The sequence below is a fragment of the Rana temporaria genome, chromosome 5, assembly GCF_905171775.1.
Source record: "Rana temporaria chromosome 5, aRanTem1.1, whole genome shotgun sequence".
Taxonomy (NCBI): domain Eukaryota; kingdom Metazoa; phylum Chordata; class Amphibia; order Anura; family Ranidae; genus Rana; species Rana temporaria.
The window spans coordinates 421,384,522-421,398,789 of record NC_053493.1 but is presented as its reverse complement, the minus strand read 5'-3'; the positions used below and the strand labels follow the sequence as shown (position 1 = coordinate 421,398,789).

General features: G+C 48.5%; 1 non-coding gene across 1 annotated transcript; it reads left to right on the top strand.

Moving 5' to 3' along the window:
• Nucleotides 1-4,984: 4,984 nt before the first annotated feature.
• On the top strand, nt 4,985-5,057 carry TRNAV-AAC. The gene has a single exon. It is a non-coding gene; the product is annotated as a tRNA-Val (tRNA).
• The last annotated feature ends 9,211 nt before the right edge of the window (nt 5,058-14,268 follow it).

Sequence of the window (14,268 nt, the reverse complement as noted above, 5' to 3'; positions counted from 1 at the left end):
TGATCAGAGGGACATGTCTCGAGGAAACAAGGATGTGGTCTATTCTCGAGTATGAGCGGTGAGGGTTGGAGAAATGGGTATAATCCCTTTTAGAGGGGTTAAATTCCCTCCAAACATCCACTAGATTTCGCTGAAAAATCAGCTTAGCTATTTGCGAACTAGTCCTAGTTGGACGGGTCAATTGTGAAGACAGAGGTCTGGACTTGTCAAGACTCTGGTCGAACGCCACATTGGAATCTCCCCCCAATATGACTATCCCTTCCAAGAATGTTTCTAAGGCATTGAACATTGACTGAAAAAATTTGAGTTGCCCTCTATTAGGAGCGTAATAAGACACAAAAGAAAAAAGTTGCTCATCTATCCACCCTTTCACTAGGATAAATCTCAATTCAGGGTCCCTGTGCACTAATAGTGATTTAAATTTACAAGATTTAGCGAAGAGCACTGCAACCCCTCTTGTCTTGTCCTCTGCATTTGCCAGGAAGAATTGAGGATAGTGAGTATGGATGAATGAAGGGGAATAACTTGTAGGGAAATGGGTTTCTTGTAAAAGAAGTACTTCTAGTTTTTGGGAGCGATAGGATTGGAACACTTTCTTCCTCTTGACAGGGGAATTTAGACCTTGGACGTTGTGGGATACTACTCTAAGAAGTGGAGGTGAAGTGGAGTTACGTGACATGATCAACAAATAACAAGAGCGTATGGTAGCTATGTGCACTTACCCCGGGGGATAGGAGGCGTGGGATCCGAGAGCAGACGGCATATATAGGGCCTGGACCCGGAGAAGAGCTAGTAAGGAACTGTGTCCGCAGCTTGGCAACCTCAGGAAAAGAAAAAGAAAAGCAGGAGAAGAAAAAAAAGAAGGAACATATGACAAAGCATATTAAATGAAACCGGCGAGAGTGGGGTGGAAAAAGTCCCAACCCCCTCCCGCCAAACAAAACATACACGTAACCCAAGTCAAGGGTTACCAGACCAACTCCCGACAGCGGAAAATCCACAGTCGAGGGTTGGACGGGGGCACAAGGCATCTGCCCCGGTCATAGCCATCCCTAAAAGGAATAAGGCACATAAAATTATTATTAATATATAATACCAAAAACTATAACAGTTTAGAACATATAGAACAAGGGCAGCCGAAACCCGTAGATCAAAGAGGAAGGGATCCAATTAGGACCTATCAGTATGCTATATAAGATAATCAAGATATTACTAAGTTTAAGTCCAGGTTTAATGACCTTGAGTCAGTAGCTATATATATATAGAAACCCGAGTGGTTCAAAAATAAGTTTGGATGTTATCAATAAATTACCAAAGGAGCCTTGATCCCGGTCCCTCCCGCCAAACTGAGAAGGGGCCCGGATCAAAACCAGCGGCACAATTAGTATGCAAAATATATGCTATGCAAAAATTAATCCTGTGAAAGAGAAAAGACAACCTAAGGTGGTTGAAACAGTTGGGAACCAAGTGGACCAGGGATCTCCCAAAATTGTTGGAAAACCCCGGGTAAAACATGCCCCATCATGGACATTCCAGGAACCCTAAAAGGAGCACATATCTGATGACACAGAAAAAAAAAAACAAAGTCAGGTTGTGACTGAGTCCTTAATACGTCTACTTTTGTTGGATTTCCATGGCGGTGAGATAGGGCTGGTAGGAGTAGGCCGTTTGGACGATCCTGCCTGTGGGGTGGAGGTGTCCATCGCTGGATCCAGCGTGATAAGCTTCAGGGAGAGTAGAAGTTTTTCCCCCTCAGGAAGAGATGTGAAGGAATAAGTTTTTCCCTTATGTGAGAATTTCAGGGCAAATGGGAAGGCCCACCAGTACCGGATTTCCTTCTGCATCAGAATAGAAAGTAAAGGCTTCAGGGCCCTACGCCTTTGGATGGTTAGAGGGGATATGTCCGCAAAGATTTGTACATTGACTCCTTGGAACAGGATGGAGGGATGTTGACGTGAGGCTTTCATTACTTCCTCTTTTACTGTGTAGTAATGTGGCTTTACCACAATGTCTCTAGGTGAACCGTCTTTTCTGAGAGGGCCAAGGGACCTGTGTGCCCTGTCCAATTCTAGTTTATGAGCATTTATTGACGGTAGCAGGTGCTTTATGAGGTCCTGCACTGCTGTAGAAACGTCCATAATGGATTCTGGGATCCCCCTGACCCTAAAATTCTCTCTCCTTGAACGATTTTCGAGGTCGTCAATTCTGTTCAAAGCAGTGTCAAGCTGTTCTTGCAAAGCATGTATGTGGTCAGTGTTCTGATTAGCCCTAGAAACCGTGATATCCAATTTTTGTTCTATCACCTCCATTCTAGAGCCGAGGTTTTGAAAGTCATTTCTAATGTCATTAGTTATTTTGTTGGCAGTGTTGGCCAGGCCTTTCTCCAGCAATTCAGAGAGTTTGAGGAAAAGTTCTCCTGCATTTTGAGGCATAATGGGTTCAGGTATGCCTGAGGAGAAAATGGCGCCTGAGGGGGATAATGCATCTCCCATGGGGGAGATATGAGAGGCTAAGTGCTGCTGTGAGGGGTTCTCCATATCAGGAACTATGGCCACTGGTGAGAGAGACATGAGAGCAGGAGCGCCATGGGCAGTCATGTCTGCATAGGAGATGGGTTTCTGTGACAGAGCTTGTCTGTCCTCCTGTCTCCCCCCAGCGCTGGCTTCTGTTACCTGAGGCGCGGTCGCCATCTTGGATTCGCTCGGTATCTCCGCCGGCGAATTACGGGTCCTCGGGTCCCGCCGGACCGCGCTGCTGTACATGTACAGGCAGTCCTAAGGTTCCCCCAGATGTGTGGCCAAAATTCGGGCCGTCGGCTGCCGCTTGTTCCGGGCTAGGGCGGCGAAATGACCGGGTCAGTGCGGAGCTCCCGGCTTAAGCAGCCATCACGGGTGCCTCCGCGCATGCGCCCCCCTCTTCCATCTTTTTTATTCATCTCCCTCCATCCCCCTCTCTTTCTTTCTCTTTCTATGTTTCTCCTTCCCCTATCTATCTTTCTCTTTCTTTCTCTAACTGCCTTTCTTTCTCCATCCCCCTCATTCTTCCTTTCTCTCTTTAGTCATCCCCCTCTTTCTTTCTCAATCCCCCTCATTCTTCCTTTCTCTCTTTAGTCATCCCCCTCTTTCTTTCTCCATCCCCCCTCTTTCCGTTTCTTTCTTTCTCCATCCTCCCTCTTTTAATTTCTTTCTTTCTCTATCCCTCTCTCTTTCTTTCTTTCTCCATCCCCCTCTTTCCATTTATTTCTTTCTCCATCCCCCCTCTTTTCATTTCTTTCTTTCTTTCTTTCTCTATCCCTCTCTCTTTCTTTCTTTCTTTCTTTCTTTCTTTCTTTCTTCCTTCATCTCTTTCTTTCTCACTCTTTCTTTATCTCTCTCTTCCTCTACCCCCCTCATTCTTTGTTTCTTTCATTATTTCTTTCTCCATCCCCCTTCTCTTTCTTTCTCCATCCCCCTCTCTTGCATTCTTTCTCCACCCCCCTCTCTTTCTTTCTTTCTTTCTTTCATTCTCCATCCCCCTCTTTCTTTCTCCCTCCACCCTTCCTCTCCATTCTTCTTTTTTCTCTCTTTATTCTTCCACCATTTCACTCTCTTTCTTTCTTTCTTCCATCTTTTTCGTTCATTCTCCCTCCATCCCCGTCTCTTTCTTTCTTTCTTTCTTTCTTTCTTTCTTTCTTTCTTTCTTTCTTTCTTTCTTTCTTTCTCCCTCCACCACCCTCTTTCCATTTATTTATTTCCTTATCCCTCTCTCTTTCTATCTTTATTCCTTCATCTCTTTCTTTCTCCCTCTACCCCCTCATTCTTTATTTATTTCATTATTTCTTTCTCCATCCCCCCTTCTCTTTCTTTCCCCACCCCCCTCTCTTTCTTTCTTTCTCCATCTCCATTTTTCTCTTTCTTTCTTTTTTTTCTCCCTCCACCCCCCTCTCTTTCTTTCTTTCTTTCTTTCTTTCTTTCTTTCTTTCTTTCTTTCTACATCCACCCTCTGTTTTTTTGTTTCTTTCATTCTTTATGTCTCCATTCCCTTTCTTTCTCCACCCCCCTCTCTTTCTTTCTTTCTCCATCCCCCTCTTTCTTTCTCCCTCCACCCTTCTATTTTTTCTCTCTTTCTTCTTCCTCCATTTCACTCTCTTTCTTTCTTCCATCTTTTTCATTCATCTCCCTCCATCCCCCTCTCTTTCTTTCTCTAACTGCCTTTCTTTCTCCATTCCCCTCATTCTTCCTTTCTCTCTTTAGTCACCCCCCTCTTTCTTTCTCCATTCCCCTCTCTTTCTTTCTCCACCCTCCTCTCTTTCATTCTCCATCCCCCTCTCTTTTAATTCTCCATCCCCCACTCTTTCATTCTCCATCCCCCTCCCAATGGCATACTAAGCAGGGGGCGGGGGGCCACCCCGGGTGCCACACACTGGGGGGGGTGTCAGGCCAGCGCACCCCCCTCCGCGACTGAAGCGGGTGGGTTTAGGCAGCGGCACCATGCGTTGACAGGCAGGTAAGGGTAAGAACACACCACATGGAGAGCCTGAGGCGAGCTGTAGTGGCTTTGCAGGGGGGGGGGGTGCACCTGAGTGACACCTGTCGGCACACCCGGGACCCGCAACGATCCCCTTCTGTTGTGGTCGTGGCTCTGATCAGTCTCGGCTGTCTCACACAGCCGAGCAGATTGAAGCCGCCTCCCCCTCCTCTTTTATGTTTACACAGGGGGAGGGGACCCGACCAGTGCTGTGCATGTCTCTCGCTTATCATCTGAGGTATATTATGGGTTTGAAGGGGGGGTCTGCACTGTAGGGGGGTCTGTACTGTAGGGGGGGTCTGCACTGAATGGGGGGTCTGTGTAACATGCATGGGGGGGTCTGTCTACCCATCCCCCATCTCCTACCCACTCCCTCCTTTTTCCTCCCTCCTCCTCCCCTACCCAATGGACGTCCAGCATCATCTAGTCCAGCCATTCTCCACCACACCTCATGACCAGACACAGGGTGACCTGGGAAGTTTCTGTAGTGTAGCGGTTATCACGTTCGCCTAACACGCGAAAGGTCCCCGGTTCAAATCCGGGCAGAAACACAGCGTGCACCCCAGTGCTTTATGAGGTGGAAGAGGACGTCTTAGATCCCCCCCCTTATGTGTATTTTCCTGTAATAAAGCCTCAGACCTGTGAACTCCTCCCCCTCCCATCCCCTAGGCCTGTGAACTCCTCCCCCCTCCCATCACCCAGGCCTGTGAACTCCTCCCCCCCTCCCATCCCCCAGACCTGTGAACTCGTCCCACTCCCATCCCCCAGGATTCTGAACTCGTCCCCCTCTTTCCTGTCCCCCATCATTCACACCCATTGAAATGTCATGAACAGTTAGGTTTGTCTTGGGGTGCCATGCAGGACGTTCCTCTTAGGCACGTCATGTCTGACATTGTGCCACTTGGTACCTCAGGGCCACATAATGCTTACGGGGTGAAGTGGCGTCATGCATGGCATTAGGGGGGGGACTCGGGTAAAATTATAACCCTCAACATTGGGGTCACTGCCAACAATTATAACCCCCAACATTGAGGTCACTGGTAGCAATTATAACCCCCATGTTGGGGTCACCATCAGCATCATAACCCCCAACATTGGGGTCACTGGCAGCAATTATAACCCTCAACATTGGGGTCACTGGTAGCAATTATAACCCCCAACATTGGGGTCACTGGTAGCAATTATAACTCTCAATATTGGGGTCACTTGTAGCAATTATAACCCTCAATATTGGGGTCACTTGTAGCAATTATAACCCCAATATTGGGGTCATGGTAGCAATTATAACCCTCAACATTGGGGTCACTGGTAGCATTTATAACCCTCAACATTGGGGTCACTGGTAGCAATTATAACTCTCAATATTGGGGTCACTTGTAGCAATTATAACCCTCAATATTGGGGTCACTTGTAGCAATTATAACCCCAATATTGGGGTCACTGGTAGCAATTATAACCCTCAACATTGGGGTCACTGGATTTCCTGACTCTGGGCTCTCATAGCCCGGAGAAACTGATGCTGCCAGGGGACCCCAGTGACTTACTGGCAGGGCCGGCCCTACCATGGGACCCGATGGTACCATTGTACCAGGCAGCACTTTCAGGGGGGCAGCAAATTTCCTTCCTGCACGCCATCCCATTCGGCCAGCTCCACTCTCCGCTCTACTGTGGGGTTAATTGCATGTATAGAGCCATAACAGGTCCTTTTTATACTCCTATATACATGTATAGAGCCATGATAGGTCCACTTTAGTTATCATAATATAAAATAATGCATGTGGGGGCATTTTGGTGGGCGTAATTTTTTTTTGGGGGGGGGCAGCATTTCATTCTTGGTACCAGGCAGCACAATGTCTTGGGCCGGCACTGCTTACTTGGTTCCCATACCTATTGAGAAGATCCCAAGCTGGGTGCTGTTCGGTGGGGGATCGGTCTGAGAAGAACCCGGAGGCAGGTGATCCAACAGGACCTGAACGAACCATCGGGGATCTGGGTGACCGGACACTGACAGGTTGCATACAGTCTGTCAGTCGGTGACCCTAAAAAGAGATACTGGGAGGATTCGCTCTATCGATCACACCTTCAAGCACTAGGCCTGTGGCAGAGGTCTCACCGTAACATCTCAATTTAATTAGAGGCAAGTCGGTGGCAGAGACTTGTTCCTCCCAGAAGCTCCAAGTGGCGCTCTGGCTGCCAGGCCTGTGAGAGAGGTCTGTCCGGGGGCACTTCACCCACTCCAGCTGGGGTGGCGACAAGACAAATACAATTACTAAAGGCAGGACTGCCTTTACTACCCATAGCCTGATTCTGCGAAGTTACTCTTCCTTCACCAACCTATCCTGTCTACCTCAAGTTGATATGTTAGTCGTGTTTGACCAGAAAATAAAGTATTGAAAACGTCAACCAACGATCTGGACATTCTATTATTGCTCTCATCACCACCATCACCCCTAGACACAACATAGAGGTAACTTAAATACGCCGATCCCAAATCTAACCAGCGGCTCCTCCGGGGGTAGCGCCACAATTATAATCCTCAATATTGGGGTCACTGGCAGCAATTATAACCCTCAATATTGGGGTCACTGGCAGCAATTATAACCCTCAATATTGGGGTCACTGGCAGCAATTATAACCCTCAATATTGGGGTCACTGGCAGCAATTATAACCCTCAATATTGGGGTCACTGGCAGCAATAAGAACCCTAATATTGGGGTCACTGGTAGCAATTATAACCCTCAATATCGGGGTCACTGGCAGCAATTATAACCCCCAACATTGGGGTCACTGGTAGCAATTATAACTCCCAACATTGGGGTCACTGGTAGTAATTATTAGGGTTGTCCCGATACCACTTTTTTGAGACCGAGTACAAGTACTGATACTTTTTTTCAAGTACTCGCCGATACCGAATACCGATACTTTTTTTTAATGTCACGTGACAGTGGCGATTTTTTTTTTTTTTACAGTGATATTTTTATTTTATTTATTTTTTTTAGAGGGGGGGTAGTGGTTTGTGAGTGTGTTTTTTTATTTTTTTTATTATTTACATTTTATTTTTTAAATTATTTATTGCAATTTTTTTTTTTTTTTTTTATCAGCCCTGTTGGGGGGCTTTGGTGAGATATCAGGGGTCTTAACAGACCTCTGACATCTCCCCTTTAAGACAAAGAAAGGGACTAAGGACACAGATTCCCCAGTCCCTTTCTCAGCTGCGCTGAAAATGAATGGAAAGAAGAAAGCGGCTTCTCTTCATTCATAAACTGAAACATTGTAAACACAGGTTACGATGTTTCAGTTATGTGAATGGACAGTGAGTGATCACTGACTCTGTCCATTCGGAACAGTAGGGAGCCGGATTTAATGTTGATCACCGCTGACTGTACAGGTACTCGGGCAAATGCTTGGTATCGGTCCCAAAACCGATACTAGTATTGGTATCGGGACAACCCTAGTAATTATAACCCCAACATTGTGGTCACTGGCAGCAATTATAACCCTCAATAGTGGGGTCACTGGTAGCAATTATAACCCCCACGTTGGGGTCACTGGTAGTAATTATAACACCCACATTGGGGTCACTGATAGTAATTATAACCCCAATATTGGGGTCACTGGCAGCAATAAGAACCCTAATATTGGGGTCACTGGTAGCAATTATAACCCCAACATTGGGGTCACTGGCAGCAATTATAACCCTCAATATTGGGGTCACTTGTAGCAATTATAACCCCCAACATTGGGGTCACTGGTAGCAATTATAACCCCCAACATTGTGGTGACTGGTAGCAATTATAACCCCAATATTGGGGTCACTGGTAGTAATTATAACCCCAATATTGGGGTCACTGGTAGTAATTATAACCCTAATATTGGGGTCACTGGTAGCTATAATAACCCCCAACATTGGGGTCACTGGTAGTAATTATAACACCCACATTGGGGTCACTGGTAGCAATTATAACCTTCAATATTGGGGACACTGGTAGCAATTATAACCCTCAATATTGGGGTCACTGGTAGCAATTATAACCCCCAACATTGGGGTCACTGGCAGCAATAATAACCCTAATATTGGGGTCACTGGTAGCAATTATAACCCCCACATTTGGGTCACTGGTAGTAATTATAACACCCACATTGGGGTCACTGATAGTAATTATAACCCCAATATTGGGGTCACTGGCAGCAATAAGAACCCTAATATTGGGGTCACTGGTAGCAATTATAACCCCAACATTGTGGTCACTGGCAGCAATTATAACCCTCAATAGTGGGGTCACTGGTAGCAATTATAACCCCCACGTTGGGGTCACTGGTAGTAATTATAACACCCACATTGGGGTCACTGATAGTAATTATACATCAGACAGGAGGCTCATATCTTATGCATTATCTTTCTTTAATAATGCCCATAGCAGAAATACAGTAAAACATTTATTGTAACTTAAAAAATTCAAAGAACTACCATTCCCAGCAGTCCCTGGGCCAACGTAGCCCCTCCCAGACCGTAGCCTATATAAGGGACTGTCTGAGGTAACCTATTCCTCTTTCTTTCTGCTCATGGCTGACAGATAAGTACTCTACATTATTGTTCCTATTTTATTACTCTATACTGTTGTTTTACAACTTCCAGGGAGGACAAGGGGGATTTCTGACCCCCGTTTCCTTCCCAAATCGCCTTTTACTATTTTTACTATTTTTCCTGTGTTTTTCCTGTTTTTCAGCTGGTTGTGTTTTACAATACTCTTTGTGTGAGGTGTCACTGTTTCCTTAATATACCGCATGTGCGCCCACCACGGCAGGGAATCCGTCTCCCCGACGCCGGAGGGCTGTCTCTTACATGTGCCCGCATCCGCTCCCGGCCGCTCGCCGAGTTCCATCCCCAGGCACCGCCATCTTTCTCCTTCCCCACTTCTCCTCACAGCGCGTCTTCGCGCGGGGGGGCGGGGCTTCGACGCTCGCCGCTCGACCAATCAGCACCCTAGGATCGTAGTCCCGCGAGACTTCATCCTCGGGTCGCGAGGGATCTCGGGCTCCTCTCCCCTTCGCCGCCAGTTCAGCGCCGACGGTGGGGAGGGGAGGATAGGAGCCTGTCCCTGCGCGACTCTGCCAATCGCATTCTGATAGGCGCCCGCCCGCTGTGTAATGCACAGGACACGGTTCACCAACTCTGGCTACCCTTGCTTGTTGGGAATCTCTTCCCTCACTGCACTAGTCCATGCACTGGTTGGGGAGAACGAATCCTTCCTCTATCACTCCTCATGTTTCTGGGGAATTTATTCCCCAGATTATATCCCTCATTTATCCAAATAATTAAATATATAAATAAATAGATAAATTATACCAATCTTAATGAATAAATAAATATATAAATATACAAATAAAATAAATAAATTATACCAAATCTAAATAAATAAATAAATACATAAATAAACAAATACATGTTTCTGGGGAATTTATTCCCCAGATTATATCCCTCATTTACCCTAATAATTAAATGAATAATTAAATATATAAATAAATTAAATTATGCCTGTCTTAATAAATAAACAAATATATAAATAAATTATAGCATTGTACATATTTCCATATTTTACGGTGCTGGATTACTGGACTGTTCGCAGTCAGCAGTCTCTTCTCCTATGGCTGACGTCTGGACCTGACGTCTGGACCTTCCCCCGCTAGTACCCCTGAGGTGGTGGACACAGCCCGAGTAGGCCCAGTCTACCTCAGTGCGGCACAGGTTCAATAATTGATCGGTAGGCCCGTCCAGGCTGCCATGGCGTCGGTTGTTCCAACCCGCCGGCACCCCTATGTCCGGACCCTCCGGCAATGATGTATCGCCCCTAAGTAGGGCAAGGTGTCCCAAAAACACCGCCACGTTAATGTGGCCCCCTGACTCCCTGGCAAGGGAAGTAAATAATATGTCCCAGGCAGTACCCTCCCAGGACTGCCGACCCACTGCCCTCCCAGACTCCGATCGACCCCCGAGCCTCGGGGAGATGCACATGCAGAGGCAGCGGTCCGCTAGACGGACTAAGCCATACTGATTCGTGGACTCTTCCAGAGTCGTCCACGGAGTCCGAGGCGGCTAACACCTTTGAGTCTGAAGATGATGATGATGATGATATGATTATGAGAGCAGTGGGCACATGGCGCTTCATGACGACGCCAACCCTGTGTCCCAGGGTGAAACATATTGGACTCTCGTGGAGAGCCATTTCCGAGCAAGGGGCGATTAGCCATCCACACTCCGGTGACTAGACTCCTCTACCCGAGGTGGCCCAATATATCCAATACTGGATCCGGAGATCAGTCGGTATAGCTAACCGAAACAAATTGAGGTCGTAATGCCCCTTTCTATTGCCAAACGAGATCGTGCACACTCCCGGGGTGGACCCCATACTCTGGAGGTATCTCACCATACACGGGAAGTACCCCAAGAAGGGAATAGAGAGGTCCTTTCGGACCATACAGGCCAGGGTCTTAGACCTTTTGGACCGATCACCAACATCCTACGCCTTAGTGAGCAGGCTACCGCCGCTAACAGCCGCTTGACATGCAAGACAGTAGGGCTCTATCCCAGCCTGGATAAACCCAAACATCGTTACAAAGTCTAACACAGTACGGTAACGGACTGTCAGAGGTATAGTACCGGACATGGCCTGATTCCTCTTCCCATTCGGTTTTTCAAACCTGATCACCACCCTAATAGACAACGAATTGCAGGACCTTTGGACCGAACAAGCGACAGTAGAGGCGGACCCGCTCTCTCCGGGTTTCCTCAACAACATCTTCCTGGTCAGGAAAGGGTGGCGGTTATCGCCCAGTGGTAGCTTGAAAAAATCTCACCAAACTATTAGATCCGGTGGTGACACTCTGCGGAACAGAGGGGTGAGGTTGATTATCTACTTGGACGACCTACTCTTAATGGCTCGTCCCCCCTCGCCTGGCGGGCGAGCACGCCTCCCGGACAACTCCCCATAGATCACGGGGATCTATCCTCTCCCCATCGCAGGTGATAGAGTTTTGGGGTTCTTGGTGGACACCAACCGAGCGATCTTTCGGCTACCCATGACCAATTGGCCGCCATCTGCAAGAGATCAGTATCTTGCTGAACAAACAACGAGTGTCCTTACGCGGACTGGCTCGCTTAGTCGGCCTGTTATCGGCGGTAAGCCAGGCCATTTTCTCCAGCCCCTCTTCGCTATCGAGCCCTCCAGAGACTCAGGGCCCTGCGTCTTCGCTAGGGGCTTCGCTGTACAGACGAAGTCGCTTTGGACACAGAAGCCATAATGGAACTACGGTGGTGGTTACGTCAGACCGACGAACGGACGGCAAGACCATCTTCAATTCCACAATGGACTTCGTCATAGAGTCGGATGCCAACCGCCTCGGCTGAGGTGCTCGGTGCGGTCCCTCGTCCGCAGGAGGGACGTGGTCCACAGGGGAGTCTCTACTGCACATCAACACGTAGAACTCCTGGCGACCTTCTTGCCGTCAGGAGTCTGCTGCCACACACGTCCAACTATGGCGTGTTCTTGCGTATGGACAACGTAACCACGGTCTAGTACGTAATTCGCTTGGGAGGTCCCGGATCCAGAATCCTAGCGGATCTACCTAAGACTTCTGGCACCTCTATCTGGAACGCAATATCGTTCCAGTTGCTGAATATGCCCCAGGCACTTCCAACATGATGTCGGATTGGAATTCTCGTTACCCGACCGGTTCCAGCGATTGGCGCCTGCGCCGGTCAGTGTTCCTGGCCCTTGCTCACTTATGGGATCCTTTCTCTATGGACCCGTTCGTCTCTCGTCTCAACCATCAACTCCCGCGCTTTACAGCCTGAGGCCGGATCCGGAGGCGCACGCTGTGGATGCCCTCCGCCAAACTTGGTCACAGGGGACACATTACGCGTTTCCCCCGTTCTCGTTGACCCTCAGGGTCCTCCTTCACATTACGAGCCTGAGAACATCAGTCGTGCGGTTCACTCCACGGTGGCCGACGCAACCAGGTTTTCCCCTCCTTCTGGGGATGTCTGTGGATCTCCCCGGGTTGTTTCCTCACCCCCCTCATCTCCTCGCCAGTCCGAACGGGGATCTACACCCTCTACTCACGGCACACATCCTACCTCTCCCCGCATGGGTGATTTCGGGGTGCTGGTCGCGGACAGCGACCTTTCAAGTACAGCTGGGGTCTCCTTGCCTTGGCCCCGGGACTAGATCGGCATCTCGATCAACCTGGGGACTCTAGGTTAGTTTATGTGATCAACGACAGGTTGATCCCGTTCAGGAGTCTGCCTGTAGTGCCCAACTATCTGACTCTTTTGAATCAGGGAGGTACTATGGCTCCCTGAACGTCTATCGCCCTGCGATCTTAGCCTACCGCTCCCTTGTAGACTTGCTAATGGTGGGGGAACATCCATGGGTGTGCCGACTTTGAAAGGCGTTAAGTTTCAACGCCCACCACGCCCAAGGTATCAGCACTCTTGGGATGTGACCAAGGTCCTGACCAGGCGCTCGGACTGGGGGGTCGATCTCACTCTGTCTTGAGGTTATCGTCCTTCAAGCTTACCGCCCTCTCGTATCTGATTCCGTCGAACGTGTGTCAGGCGTCACGGCGCTGGACATAGCGAGGCGTCAGGTCTCACCTCTGGGAATCAGGTTTTTCCGTCATGCGTAGGACAGAGACGGGACTTCCATCGGCTTTCTACCTGTTCTTCCCCGCGCATCCACAAATGTGCGTGCTCCGCTGTATACAGACCTATGAGTCCTTGACGGTCCCGCCACGATCTTCGCAATTCTCCCAATTCCTTATTTCCTACGTTAAACCTCAGTTTCCGGATTCCTCGGCTACACTAGCCAGAGGGGTACGGTCGGTCATGGAAATGGCAGGGTTTGATATAACCCCGTTGGGTGCCCACCCCTCCAATGGAGCGGTGGCTACTAAGGTCGTCACCTCGAGCGGCTCCCTCTAGGACTTACGATTAGCGGCGGACTGGTCGTCCCAATCACCTTCCGCCAATTCTGCTTTGGACCGGAGGAACACATATCTATGTCAGTTTTGTAGTTGTTTCCGATTGTTATCATTTATATATATATACATTGTTGTAGCTTTGAACTTGCATAAGATATGAGCCTCCTGTCTGATGTATAATTCGAGATTTTCCTAGCTTGTGACGGAAAATATTAATTATATGAAGACAGGAGGCGAGTATCTTCCCTCCCGACCCAACCCTGTCACGAGGTTGTCTCTCTCTCTCGTTCTAGGCTGTTGAACCACGCATCCTGCAAGTCAGAGACTGATACGTCCCGGGAGTTCGCTTTCACTAGCCCCGTTGGGATTGCTGTTCCGTTTCGATCCATGGGTTTAGTTCACCGCAGACCGAAAATAGAGGCTCCTACTACGTCCCAGATCCGGAGTCGGGATACCGTTGACTGAATCCGTTGGTCCATGTTCCTGAAGACGACTGACCGGTCGGCTCCGAATGGTTTGGATTTCCTACAGTCCCCCGTTTGGATGAAGTTGGTCTGGATGAAGTTGGTCCGTGTTGGCCTTGTCCTTTTCGTTCCCTCCAGATTCAGATGTCGTGTTCCGGTCGGAAGGTTCCCGGCAGCCGCGGAGGTGTCTAAATGGACTTTCGGTTCCTGTTTACGTTAATTTGCATGAAGAAAGAGGAATAGGTTACCTCAGACAGTCCCTTATATAGGCTACGGTCTGGGAGGGGCTACGTTGGCCCAGGGACTGCTGGGAATGGT